Source organism: Equus quagga, chromosome 18 (assembly GCF_021613505.1).
Source record: "Equus quagga isolate Etosha38 chromosome 18, UCLA_HA_Equagga_1.0, whole genome shotgun sequence".
Classification (NCBI taxonomy): Eukaryota; Metazoa; Chordata; class Mammalia; order Perissodactyla; family Equidae; genus Equus; species Equus quagga.
The window spans coordinates 21,966,224-21,981,380 of record NC_060284.1 but is presented as its reverse complement, the minus strand read 5'-3'; positions in this window follow the sequence as shown (position 1 = coordinate 21,981,380).

The window sequence follows — 15,157 nt, the reverse complement described above, 5'->3', positions numbered from 1 at the left end:
GTCTGGCAGGTTACCAGGCGCAACTTCTGGACCTGAAGGAGGGTTCTAGAGTTAATGTGATGTGAATGCATAGGTACCTGGGAGTCTGCTGAACTGTCCTCCATCGTTTATGTGTTCCTGGGTCTCTACTCAGCTTCCTGCTTTATATTCCATCTCTTACCGACCTCACTCCTTCCAGCACCTCTCTCCTAGGAGTTGGCTGAAGCTTCTTGCTTCAACTTGGACACAATGCTTGGTGCCAAGACCCTATTACCCACATGAAGATGAGCCTTACCTCTGCCCAGAGAGTTCTGGAATATCACCACCAGCCTGAATCAGACTGTTGAACCTCCTTGTGATCTGGATTATAAGTGTCCAAACTCTCTCCCTTAACTATCAATGGTTACTCCCATGTCCCTGGCAGCCCACAATTTAGTGTGGAACTTCTTGCTGAGGCCACACAGACTATAACTACATCCAGAGAGAGTTTTAAGAAGCTGTTAAGCAGAGGTCTGCTGACTCTGTAGGGCAAAATGTGCTGGTTTGGGGGTAAGTCAATGGGCTTAGCTGTCCTTGTTTTCTTCCTTCAGGTTTTAGGAGCAAATCAGAGAAGCCCTTCAAGCCGTAATAGAAAATACAAGATTTTAGTTGAGAGGTAGTCATCTTCTTCTCTGCCTAATCAGCCCACAGAATAGAAAGCCAATTCAGGATCCAGCATTCTACTGTGCAATATTAGATTTCAACAGTAGCTACACATGTGTAACCAAGCTAGGCACTGACTCAGCAAATGAATCCCAGAATATAATCAGAGAGGTAGGATTTGCTTGGAGTAGAAGCTGAAAGGAATTAACGACAACTCATGGTAAAGGGGGTAATGCCAGGAAGACTGGAATATAGTGTAGAACAGGGCATCAGGCGCCAGAATGCATACCCTGCTGCTCTTCAACCCTGCCCTGCCCAATGCTTTACTTGTGGAGGTCTGGCACATGATGGAGTCCCTCAGTAGCTTTCAAAATGAAAGAGGCATGGCTGCAATCTGAACTGAAATGTCCATGACAGTAATCATAAAAGGCAAATGCTTAAGAAAAATTTGTGGTGAATTTTCCGAAGAGGAGTTTGTGTGTCTGCCTGTCTCTTAATGAATCTGTCTGCTTCTTTCTTGAGTGCTAACCAAGTGAACTTCTGCATGACAGAAGACCAAAGAAGATTCTTGGTGGAAGCCCTAAAGGAAATGCTGTTAATTGACAGTGTTTTTGCCCTTTTAAAAAATGTCTGGGTGAACAAAGTGTTTGTTTTGGTGGTAGTAAGAGACTCAGCTATACGGACAACATCTCTCTTCCAATAACCGAAGAACTTTCTTGATGTGGGATTCCAAAAGCTGTTTCCATTAGTTCTTGTTGCAGTATTGCAAGCGATGCCATAGCTTGCCTCACACAGAGTCTGTCCCTCTACTCATTCCTGCGTGAGCAACTATGCATTTTGTCATTATTAACATTCACATGCAGGTATGTGAGACAGGTATATTGGTTCTCAGAGTTTATCTCTTTAAACTACTTAATGAAAGTCTCATTTGAAATCAAACAAGTGAGTAATAAATTCTACCCATTTCACAAGGCCAGCATTAGGCAAATACATGTTATGAATTTCTGTCAGATAGGAGACAGAGATGGATAGTTTTGTGCCGTTGTAGAAATATACACAGTTAGGAATTGAAAGGGACCTAGTGGGTCATGTAATCCAGTCCTCGCCATGGAAACTCCATTCTACCTGGCAGAATACCTCCAGCTTAAGTACACAGGGAAAATGCGCTTTGCAGGATTTGAGGTGTTTCAAATCAGCTATGCATGTTTCAAGGAAGGAAAACGTAAGTTTTTCCCCTTCTTTTCCTTGGGAGGCCACCAAACTGAAAGTTTCCATCCCAGCTGGAAGTGCTGTCTCTCTCTCTCTGCTGTACCCCTGCTATAGTCAGTGTATTTAAAACTTATGTGGCATTTATTTTATATGGTGTTAATTGTAGGATTTTACATGTGCATTTGATCCTCCTAATTAATTCAAAAATATAAGTACATTAACTCTGGCTGCATTGGTGCCCAGCGCCCCCCCAACCCTGTCCTTTGGTCAGCTGGTCTATGGAAAGTTCTTAAATGTTATTTTTTACTCTTTGAACAGATCATAATTTTTCCAGATACTTCGGAAGGAATAGGCCCTACAATATCTCATGAAGAGTTATCCACTATCTAACTCTAACCTCAAAGAAACCTTATAAACAGCCTGGGCCTGAGTTTCTTTATCTGCAACGTGAAGATGCGTCTAGATTCGTGTAGTGCTTCTCAAACCTCCTCACTTTGGAACCTTTGATGATAGAAGAAAATGAGTGCCTACTCCCTAAGTTTGAGGCTGCCTGCTATAAGCCTGAATTTTTTTGTCACATTTTTTTTTCTTAAAAATACAAGTAAATTTGCATTATATTCTGTAATGTATCTACTTGTGCAGCAAAATAATTCTTGCTTGAATCTTCAAGTCAAATTAAAACTCGAGAAAGTGTCGTGATGTTTATTCAATGGCTTTATGCACCCCTGGTGCTGAGAACTGTTCTTCAGTTTGAGATGGATGAGTTAATACTCTATGATCTAGTACTTTTTATACCCATTCATTGTAATCCAGCCAATATTGATGCAATACCCACTATATGCAAGTCATATAGCCAGACTCTAGTCCTGGACTAGGCCTGAGGATGATTGTTGGCCATGTTCTTAACACAGCTCCCACACAGAGTGGGATCTCAATAACTACTAATGGACGACCTGGTTTCCTGTTTTTCCATGGGCTATAGAGATGATTTTCAAATCATGTCCTCGACCCTCAGAATTCAGTGGCAGTGCCCTAGGCTGCACATGAACAAAGGGCTGGGGATGGAAAGTTGAACTTTCTCTAGTAAAAACAGCTTTGTTTTTGTCTGTTTTACTTAGTAGATTTTTACTTAAAGCTTCGTTTTTTGTAGATGTCTTTTATCCAGTCAAGAAGTTCCCTCTATTCCTAGATTTCTGTGTTTTGGCCTATAATTGATGTTGGATTTTGGAAAATGCTTTTTCTTCAACTATTGAAATTATCATATAGTTTTTCCTTTTTAGTTTATTAATATGGTGATTTACATAGATTTTTTAAATGTTAAACCAACCTTGTATTCCTGGGACATAAGTATTATCCTTTTTATATATTACTGGCTTCAATTTGCTAAATGTTTTTGTTGTTCATGTAGATTTCTTTTCTTACAATATCTTTGTATCCTTATGACTTTTTAGAATATATTGGTATGTATTCTCTCCTCTTCAATTTTCTGGAAGAGTTTCTGCAGAATTGGTATTATTTCTTCCTTAAATATGTGGTAGAATTTACCAATGAAGCTACCTGGGCTTGGAGTTTATCTAGTGGAAAAGTTTTTCACTACAAAATCAATTTATTTACTAAGTATAGGGCTAACCAAGTTATCTGTTTTTTCTTGAGTAACCTTTGGTAGTTTGTGTCTTCAAAGAAATTTATCAATTTCATCTAAATTGGTAGATTGGCATAAAATTGTCATAACATTTCTTTATTATACTTTTAACATCTGTAGAATCTGTAATGACATCACCTTCTTACTCCTTGATGTTAGTAATTGTGTCTTCTCTCTTTTTTCCTGATCAGTCTAGCTAAAGATATATATTTTTTATTGATGTCAAAAACAAGTACTTGATTTAACTGATTTTTCTCTATTGTTTGCTGTTTTCTATTTTATTGATTTCTGCACTGATTTTTATTATTTTCTTTCTTCTATAATTACCTTGGGTTTAAACTGCCCTTCTTTTTCTGGTCTACTTAGCTAGAAGCTGAGGTCCTGGATTTGAGACTTTTCTTCTTTTCTAATGTAGGCATTTAATGCTATAAATTTCTCTCTTAGTACTGCTTAAATATCATCCTACAAATTTTTATATGTTTTGGCTCCACTTTTGTTCAAACCAAAGTATTTTCTTACACCACCATCAAGTGGGATTTATTCTAGGGATGCAAGGATGGTTTAATATCTGCAAATCCATCAATGTGATACACCACATTAACAAAATAAAGACTAAAAACCACATGATCATCTCAATAGATGCAGAGAAAGCATTTGACAAGGTTCAGCATCAATTAATGATAAAAACCCTGAATAAAATGGATATAGAAAGAAAGTACCTCGACATAATAAAGCCCATATATGACAAACCCCAGCTAACATCATACTCAACAGTGAAAAACTGAAAGCTATCCCTCTAAGAATAGGAACAAGACAAGGATGCCCACTTTCACCACTCTTACACAACATAGTATTGGAAGTTCTAGCCAGAACAATTAGGCAATACAAAGAAATAAAAGGGACCCAAATTGGAAAGGAAGGAGTAAAACTGTCACTATTCACAGATGACATGATTTTATATATAGAAAACCCTAAAGAATCCACACAAAAGAAAAACCCTATTAGAAATAATAAACAAATACAGTAAAGTTGCAGGGTACAAAATTGACACACAAAAATCAGTTGTGTTTCTATACACTAACAACAAAATAGCAGAAAGAGAAGTCAAGATTAAAATCTCATTTACAATCACAACAAAAAGAACAAAATACCTAGGAATAAATTTAACCAAAGAGGGAAAAGACCTGTACACTGAAAACTATAAAACACTGTTGAAAGAAATCAAAAAAGACACAAAGAAATGGAAAGATATTCCATGCTCACAGATTGGAAGAATTAACATAGTTAAAATGTCCATGCTACAAAAGCAATCTGCACATTCAGTGCCACCCCTATTAAAGTCCCAAAGACATTTTTGATGGAAATAGAATAAAGAATCCTAAAATTTATATGGAACAACAAAAAACCCTGAATAGCCAAATGAATCCTGAGAAAAAAGGATGAAACTGGAGGCATCACACTCCCTGATTTCAAAGAATACTACAAAGCTGTGGTAATCAAAACAGCGTGGTACTGGCAGAAATATAGACACACAGATCAATGGAACAAATTTGAGAGCCCAGAAATAAACCTACACATTTATGGACAACTAATTATTGAGAAAGGAGCCAAGAACATACAATGGAGAAAAGAAAGTCTCTTCAATAAATGATATGGGGAAAACTGGACAGCCACATGCAAAAGAATGAAAGTAGACCACTATCTTACACCATGCACAGAAATTAACTCAAAGTGGATTAAAGATTTAAATATAAGGCCCAAAACCATATAACTCCTAGAAGAAAACATAGGCAGTACGCTCTTTGACATCAGTCTTAGCAGTGTGTTTTTGACTATGTCTCCTCAGGCAAGGAAAACAAAAGAAAAAATAAACAAATTGGACTATGTCAAACTAAAAAGCTTCTGCACAGCAAAAGAAACCATCAATGAAATGAAAATACAATCTACCAATTGGGAGAAGATATTTTCAATCATATATTCAATAAGGGGTTAATATCCAAAATATATAAAGAATTCATACAACTCAACAACAAAAAAACAAACAAACTGATTAAAAAATGGACAGAGGATCTGAACATTTTTCCAAAGAGCTATACAGATGGCAGACAGGCACATAAAAAGATATTCAACATCACTATTAGAGAAAGAAAATCAAAACCACAATGAGATATCACCTCACGCCCATCAGAATGGCTATTATTAAAAGACAAGGAATAACAAGTGTTGGAGAGGATGTGGAGAAAAGGGAACCCTCATATACGGCTGGTGAGAATGTAAACTGGTCCAGACACTATGGAAAACAGTACAGAGATTCCTCAAAAAATTAAAGATAGAGTTACTGTGTGATCCAGCTATTCCACTTCTGGGTATTTATCCAAAGAACATGAAAACACTAATTCAAAAAGATATATGTACCCCTATGTTCATTGCAGCATTACTTACAATGACCAAGACTTGGAAACAACCTAAGTGCCTATCAATGTTTGAATAGATAAGGATGTGGGGGGGGGGGGGTGTGTGTTTGTGTGTGTCTGTGTGTGTGTGTGTATATGTATATATATATATCTATACTACTCAGCCATAAAAAAGATGAAATCTTGCCATTTGTGACAACATGGATGGACCTTGAAGGTATTATGCTAAGAGAAATAAGTCAGATGGAAAAGGCAAATACTGTGATTTTACTCATATGTAGAAGATAAAACAACAACAATAACAAACACATAGATACAGAGAATAGATTGGTGGTTACCAAGGGGAAAGAGGGCAGGGTGGAGGGCAAAAGAGGTACGTGTGTCCAGTGGAAAATGGCAACTAGACTTTTAGTGGTGAATACGATGTAGTCTACACAGAAGTCAAAGTATAATGATGTATACCTGAAATTTATATGACGTTATAAACCAATGTTACCTCAATAAGAACAATAAATGAAAAAAAAAGAAAATAATTTCTAATTTTTTTTTACTTTATCTTTCACCCCTAGGTTACTTCAAAGTGTGTTATTTAGTTTCCAATATTTGAGAATTTGCCAGATATCTTTCTCTTATTGATTTCTTTACATATGTGCACTGATCAGTTATCAGCTGCCTACCCAAGGGGAACCCTCTGCAGATTTGCAGAGTTTCCTCTCTGTGCAGCTGTCTCCTCCTTAGCAGTCTGTCCTCTGAATTCTCACTGCCTTGTCTCCCCAGGCTCTTAGCTACATCTCCTTAACTCAGGATGTCATTTGGGTGCCTCATGGGTTTCCCCTCCCAGTACCACACCCTGGACTCTCAAAGCACAAACCTGTGGTAATTGAAGGGCTCACTTTGTTTTCTTTCGATCTCTCAGAGACCACTATCCTTCGTTGCCTGATGCCTGGTGTCTTAAAAACAGTTATTTTATACATCTGTCTGTTTTTCGGCTGTTTAGTTCCTATGACTTCATCTTGCCTTGGAGTGGAAGTCTGGACTGTGTTTTTTAACATTTTTTTTCATCTCTTGCTGTATCTGGTATAGCACCATTTTCAGGAGAAAAACTCCATGTGTACAGATGAAGTGTACAGGAGTAGGAGGCAGAGGCCCAGGTTCTAGTCCCCTGTGCTTGGAATAACTGATTACACGCCCTTGAGCAAACATTTAACCTCTCTGAATGTAGTCATCTGCCCTGGCCAGTCTAAAAAGAGTAAGAATTCACATTTAATGAACCCGTGCCATGTGACAGGCACTGTTCTAAGAGCTTTATGTAATTATCTCATTTAATCCTCACAGGACAGTTTAGCAAAGATTATCTCATTTAATCCTCACAGTGTTCCTATGAGGTAAATTTTATTAACCCACATTTCATGACGAGGAAACTTAGCCTTTGGCCAAGTTAAGTATCTTGCTTCAGGTCACTCATCCGGTAAGCTCCGTATCAGTGTTTAAAGAAATTCACAGCCTGTGTCATACTGCCACACACTTGACAGGTTTGTGAAAATTGAGAGCGCATAATGGATACAAACATGACTTACAGAATGTAAAACAGCGAAAAATAGTAGCCATTTGGTAATAATAATTCACTATCAGTGAATTAATCTCGTTTCTGACTATTTCTGTAAATACTTCTAAAGAAAAAAAAGTCTTCAAGGACTTTGGGATACTTTATTATTCAACATGTTTATAACTCATCATAGATTATAAGCAAGAAGAATTAGAAGTTTACGTCACAGACTTGCTGAAAATGAAGAATATTTCTATTGCCTCCAAGCAAGTTTGAACAGATACAGGGCCCAGTGAGGCCTTTGATTTTCTACACTGTGCTAGTTAGTGAAAGACTCAAATGAAGAGAACGTTTTATCTTGTCATCTGCTTATCAGACACAGCTGGAGCAACACATCCCCTCTGCCTGCCAAGCCAAACTTCAGGCCAAATTAGGCCTCTGCTCCCTGTGGGGAAAGAATATGATTTGACATGATCCAGGCAATGCACGTTTGCACTGGCTTAAAGACCATTTCACATTTTGTTGTAAACAGTTTAGGCATCTACAGTCTCATCCGAGGTTACTTACGGGAAAAAAGTGTTTCGGTTTTTTTTCTGTTGTTGTTGTTGAATGAATTGTGCAAATAAGAGGAGGGAGTTGGTTGGCCCATTCCTTTCTGTCCATGCAGGAATGCTGACTTTCCATTTTTTTAAGAAAGGGATCTCAGACTTTTCCTTCTTAAGTGGTCCAAGACACACAGTTGGGGTCACTAGAAGCAGAAAACAATTATGGACTTTATAGTATAAACAAATAGAAAAGTATTGGAGGACTGAGCACTTTTTAAGTTTTAAGGCCATGTTCTTAAGTCCAATAGCTGATGGCACAAGTCAATGGAGGGTTTTCAACGTGTTTGTGTAGAAAGCTGATGAAATTCTCAATCCCTCTCATCTGAAAGACTGTAGTGACTAAATAGAATGTCTTTTATTTTTCAGCTTTGGAAATGAGAACCTGCTTGTTTGCTGGCTGGTTTTCCTTTTAGCTTCTAAACCCGTCTGGCATGGAGAATGGATTCCTGTCCATTAACTACCTCTGGTCCCACAAGTTGTCTCATGCTAGGTAGAATTTGTCTCAGGATCTAAAAGTCAGGCAAGCTGAATTATATTTTCCAACCAGAAAATGCCAACATGCAGATTAAGACTCAATGCTGCCACACTTGGCCAATTAACTAAAAATGTTTCTCTTGAAATAACCCAGAGTCATTATATCTTCATTCATTCATTCCACTGTTTTGAAAATAAGTTTTCTCTTCTGCTAAAATGATACAGTTCTTTAAGTAAGCAGCCACTAGAAATTCTGGTCCAAAAACACAATCTTTTCCCAATGAGAAATAGTTTCAGATTTCTGATTTCTGTTTTGAAAGTTTCAGTGGGCATACTGAAGCAGTACAGGAAGAGATGGTTGCAACAGTGTGTTCTTTGGACTGTCCGTGAATCAATGAAAGTGAGACACATCTCATTCATCTTTGTACCCAGGTATCCAGTTCAGCACCTCACACAGAGCAAGTACTCAATAAAGGTTTGTCGCATGAATAAATGATGAAGACTTTCCTTTCTGGCTTCCAGTGGAAGATGTCAAAAGAACCAGGATATTATGTGCATGCTCCTGAGGGAAACTGACCTTTTCGGGATTCAATGATGACTCAGGTTGGATTTCTAAGGTCTCTCCCAGACTTATGATTCTTTAGTTCTTTTCAATATTGAGTTTTCATTTCATTGGATGTGCATTGGAGCATTTCTAAGCCTTTTCACTGAAAAAGCCTTCTTGATCTTGATACTAAACTGCTTATGAGCAAACCCCAGAAAGTTATGGAGAGGTCTCCTCTCATGTTAGGCTTTCATCAACTTAACATTAGCAGAGCCCAACTGTCTGAAACCAAATAAGAAATGTTGTTTGAGTGTGAAGTGATGCCTGCTAAAAACATCTGAACTCTAGAACCTATGTAAAGACAATGTTAATGGTCATAGGAAGTCATTATTTATCACTGGCATGCCTATCCTCATTTTTGAAGCTTTGTCTCCTGGGATTTCTGTCTTGTCAGATTTTATGAGCTTAGTTGGAAAGCTTTAAAAAGGCAATGCTGTGAAATGTAGCACTGATTAATTAAGCTACATATCTTTCTTTTGTATCTTTTCACAGTTCTTTAAAGAAACCATCAAAGATGATGATTGACACATGAGTGGGATGCTTGTAGATAACAAGAGCAGAGAAATAAGCCATGGGATCAGCTGTGCAGATAGTACCCAAATACATCTGTTCTGTGGGCTTGTGATGCCTCTTCATGCTTACCAACATGCTTTTCTCTCTTTTTCACTATTCTACTTCTTTCTTTTCATTTTTTATGATTAGGTCAGTGAATGATAAGCACCTGCCTCTTACAAATATTTTAGACCAGTGCTTCTCAAACTTTAATGTGTTTATGTTGCTAAAGTGCAGATTCTCATTTAACAGCCCAGGGGTAGTGGGTAGGGTGGGAATCTGCATTTCTCATGAGCTCCCGGATGATGCCAGTGCTGAAGTCTGTACCTTGACTACCCAGCTTTAGGCTAGAGCAGCTGTCCTTAGTTGCACATTTGAGTCACCTGGGGGAGTTTTAAAAATACTGATGCCTAGGCCCCAGACCAATTAAATCAGAATCTTTGAGATAGATCCAAGCAATGGCATGCCGGTAAATGTTTAGCAACAGGGTCTTCTAGGAAGAAACACCCTAATTTGTAGCATTTGCCAATTTCCATGATGTAAATACTCCCATCATTTCAGGTAACAAACATGATGCCACTGAATGCGGAGTTGGGAAGATTTGCTAATATTCAGCCTTTGGGCCAGTACTAGCTGGCTTCAGCGCCTCAGTGGACTGAGGCATTTGCATTTTTTTTATAGCTCCCCAAGTGGGTAAGTGGTAAATGTGATTCCAATGTGAGGCCAAAATCTGCTATTTTAAGGTTACTCATCTCTATTATTTAAAATACATAATGTTTCTGTTTCTTCATTTAGTGCCTTATTGCCTTAGTGCCCTGAACTTTTCTGTCTGCTCTCTACTCTCCTACCTCATCAGCCCACTTTCATTCTTAAAACTATCTTAGAACCTGCCCAATGTCACACCACCTCTAGCCCAATATTTAGTTAAGTACTTACGAGTTCCCATTTAACCTTACTCCTAGAGGATGCTTCGGCTTAGTCCCACTCCACCCAGCCTGAGTGTTACTCCACTCAGTTGTACCTGCTTTTTTATAAGACAGTAGAATGCCTGCAGCCCTGTTGTTTTAAAATCCAAATTGAAAATTTTTCCGGAGTCAAAGTCAAGTCCCCAGGAATGGTGGCAGCAATCTTCTTCCAAGTTTAACGTTCGGCAACACCATTCACCTCATTCAAGTAACACGGAGATCAGGGAATGAAAATCCTGAGGATTCACCTTCTGGCTCTGCTACTGATTGTTCAGTGACTCCAGGCAAGTCAATCATCCTATTTGAGCCTCAGTTTCCTCATTAGCAAAATGCAGATAATAATAGAACTTACCTCATAGGATTGTTGTCTGAATTAAATTAGGCATATAAAGACACAGTCACAGTACCTGGCACAGAGTGGGCGTTCAGTAGATGTTAATTATCACTACAACTGTTACTACTAGTATAATTCTACTGATGACAATAACTTCATGTTCTAAGAACTCAGGGAACTCCGATATGCATCAACGGAGACATTCAGAAGGAAGGAGATAACCTGGCCAGGGTTCAAGGCTGGCGTGAGCTGCTCACCAGTTCAGGGACACCCCCAAGTCCTGGAAATACCCACACGTTCCACACAGTATCACATATTTTTGTATTTTATCTAACCTTGGCTCATAACCTCAACTTTCCTTTCTTAACGGCCTCACTCCCCTTTTATGGATTGAGGCAAAATAGAACCTGCCATGCTTCTGTTGGCATTCCCAGTGCAGAAGCCTTTATATGATAATTTTTTATGTGCTAAGGTGAGTGAGAATGAGGAAGAAAGAACTAATTTTCAATTCCTTTGTTATAATCAGAAAGAAGTGTTAGTTTCAATGTCCTTTTGTGGCTCCCGGGGTTACTCAGGACACAGTGAGGACTATTTAAAGGACAGACAGAACATTTCTACTCAGGAAGAGGTTAGCTAAATGAAGAATTGATGTTTAGCAGGAAAGAAGTGCGGACAAATGGCAACCTCCCACGTGGAAACTTTTGTCCTAAACGTTCACTCCCTTAAACAGAAAGCCACTTCCTTTGAATTGTAGGCTGTCCCTTTTCTTTTGAAATACATTCTTGCTTCATGATTTATGACTGCTATACATGAGAAAAGGGTTGTTCCACAGAAAAATACAGCGTACTTGTTATAAATGATATAATGCACTGGTGATGGCAGTCCAGTTTTGTGAGGGGTTACATATTTCATTTTGCAAAGAAGCAAAATTCAACCTTTGGCAAATGGCACCCGTTCTATCAAAGAATATAAAATACATCTGATAAGCAAAGGAATTTTCTCTTTCAAGGCCTGCTTCTATTTCACCTTGTCTAGATTAACTCTCTGACTCCTACCCCCCACCAAAACAAATAAACAAACGAAAATCCTCAAACATGTTTTAGGAATCTATTATGTGCCAGATATTATGCTGAGTTCTCTCACATAAATCACCTCCAGTCAGAACTAATTGCTCTCCTCTATTTTCCCATTAATTTTTTTCCCCTCATTGTTTGGAGTGGGGGTAACCTGGGGAAAGGCAGATTGAAAAAAGACACGGCATCAATCCAGGTGAAATATGAGTGTCTGGAGCTAAGGCTGTGGGAGTGGAGAGAAGGGACAGATTAAACAGATGGAATTAGTGAGCCTTCAAGATTGAGTAGATGTGGAGGGAAAGGGGAGGGTGGGATCAAGGATGAGTTCCAGCCCTTCAGCTTGGGTGATTCAAAATTGAGAAGGTAGAGTAGATTGCCGGGGGATGGGGGGCAGGGGCAGGGATCTATGAAACTGCTGACTTCAGGTAAAAATAAAAGAAGCTGATTATTATGCACTAAAATTATAAAAATGACTACTTCAGAGGAAGGATTTATAAACATTGGTGTTTGATTAGTAATCCCCTTCCAATGGCTTCTAGTTAAGCCATCAGCCATCTAGATTGACTCAGGATAGAGAAGTAGGTATAGCCGAGTTTGTCCAGAAAGACCATGCCTCAGCCTGAAACTAACATAGGTTCATTCTCTGCATAGTTCTTCAGCACTTACTCTGCACAGATGAATGGGACTCATTGCCTGTCCTGGTGAAGGTCTTCAGTCTGGACAGACAGATGTGCAAATGACTGACTGTGATAAAATATGATAAATCCTATGATAGAAATGCATACTAGGTGGGGGCAAGGCACCCTTACCACCCACTCACCAGCGTAGGCCAGATGGTGCCACACCCACCACTGGACCTATTTATAATACAACAGACCTGATCCTTGACTGTTGCCACCTCCATGCCCCTTTATAGGCAGGTGAGGAAGAGAAACTGAGAGGACTTAAGCTTTGCAGTTAGACGAATCTGGGTTCCAAGCCCAGATCCACGTTTATTACCTGTGTGACCTTGAGCAAGGCAGTCTATCCTTAGAAACCTCTGATTCATCGTCTGTAAAATGGAGATGACTGCTTCATCAGGTTGTTGTGAAAATAAAACTGATTAAGATATATTAAGTGGATGTCATACAGTAGGCATTCAATAAAAGTTAATTCTGAGACTGTATTCCTATTTCTCATTAATGTTTAGATAGTATCATCGAGAAAGAATGAAATTCTATGGATGAATATTTAATCATGCCCTAAAAACTCTTTTCTGTAGGATAAGCTGAAGTGAGTAGAGTCAGAACATTGGTCCTAGCAGTGTGTCTGTCTCCAGTGAGTAATTTAACCTTGAGCAAACCTCTTACACTGTCAGCTGATTTCCTTATTTATCTCCAAGCCTGGGATTTTATCTTTCCAGGCCCCAGAAACTCTCCTGTTAAAAGGAGATACCTTATACTTGCCATAATGTAATATTTCTTTTATTTGACTTGATTTTATTATTGAATGATTTAGTTTTAATTTTTATCTAGGTCGAACATGTAAGTTTAAAAGACTAGTAATTGTATGAGTCTCATAATGGAAAAGTTATAGCCCCTTCTCCATAAGTACCCCCAATTTCAGTCAAGCACGTTCAGTACTTTTAACTGTTTCTTTAGGAATTTGCTTCCACATACCTAAATGACATCCTTACACTACAATTCTTGATTGTCTTTCAAGTTTTAGTTATTATTTATTGACTTCCCACTATGGGAAAGAAGGACTTAATACTCCTGTTGTAAACAAACACACACAGACACACACACCCCTCCTCTTTCATCCTTCCTAGGTAGTAGATCATAAATTTTGGTTAGATATTCAAATCTTTTTTTTTTTTTTTAGGAAGATTAGCCCTGAGCTAACATCTGCTGCCCATCCTCCTCTTTTTGCTGCGGAAGACTGGCCCTGAGCTAACATCTGTGCCCATCTTCCTCTACTGTGTATGTGGGACACCTGCCACAGCATGGCTTGCCAAGCGGTGCCATGTCCGCAGCCAGGATCCCAACCCATGAACTCCAGGCCACCAAAGCGGAACATGCAAACTTAACTGCTGCGCCACTGGGCCGGCCCCCTGATATTCAAATTTTACATTGTTATTCACAGTTAAGTCAGATCCTGAATGTGACTACAAACAATTGCATTTCTTTCCTTCTACAACTTTTCTGTTTCCCTGAAGGTAAGAATTTCATTGCTTTTCTGTTTGCTTAGTTTTCTTCCTAGTATCATTAATTCATCCCAAAATCTTTACAGAAAGTATAAATATTCTTTAGCTGTGTTTAAACACATCTGTAATCTCTCCATTTATGGAAGACATTTCTCTAGGAGTCCTTCATCCTCTTGTTCCAACTGGACCAGATGCTCCCTAGATCTACTGCGTAGTGGAATTCCTGGGATCTTATCTCCTTTCACCATCCTCCTGGGATGCTCTGCCCCTCACTCTGGTAATGCACTCTCTGTTTCCTGGATTCCACGTCTTCGTTCTACTTGTTTTACTCCCTCATTTTGGAGAAGTACATTCTTCAGGAGTGTTTTCTAAAAAGGGAAGAATGGCTTTTGTTTTTGAGACATTGCATATCTGAAAATCTCTTTATTCCACTCTTACATCTGATTGGTAGTTTGACTTGGTGCAGAGTTACAGATCAGAAATATTTCTTTCCCCAAATTTTAAAGCATTGCTCCATTGTCTTCCAGCTCCCAGTGTCACTGTTACAGTCAGGTGTTACTATGATTTTCAATAATTCCTAGGTGAACTATTTTTTGTTTTATTTCATTTTTTTTTAATCATTGTAAACTTGAAATATTTTCTCTTTAACTCTAATGTCTTGAAATTTTATAGTTATATGTCATGGTGTAGGTCTATTTTCAACCTATGAAAATAGGTTGTCGGTGGACCGTTTCAAACTGTATTCCTAGCTAAATAATATTTTCTAATATGCTGCCCAGTCACAAGTTTAAAAGTCACTTTCAGATTTGTTTTATTTCTTATTAGAATTACTGTTTGACATTATTTTAAGTGGATGAAGAGGCTAGAGTTCAGAGAATAGGAAAGGCATTTCTCAGTAAATATTGAGATATTGAATTTTCTGTGACAAGTTTC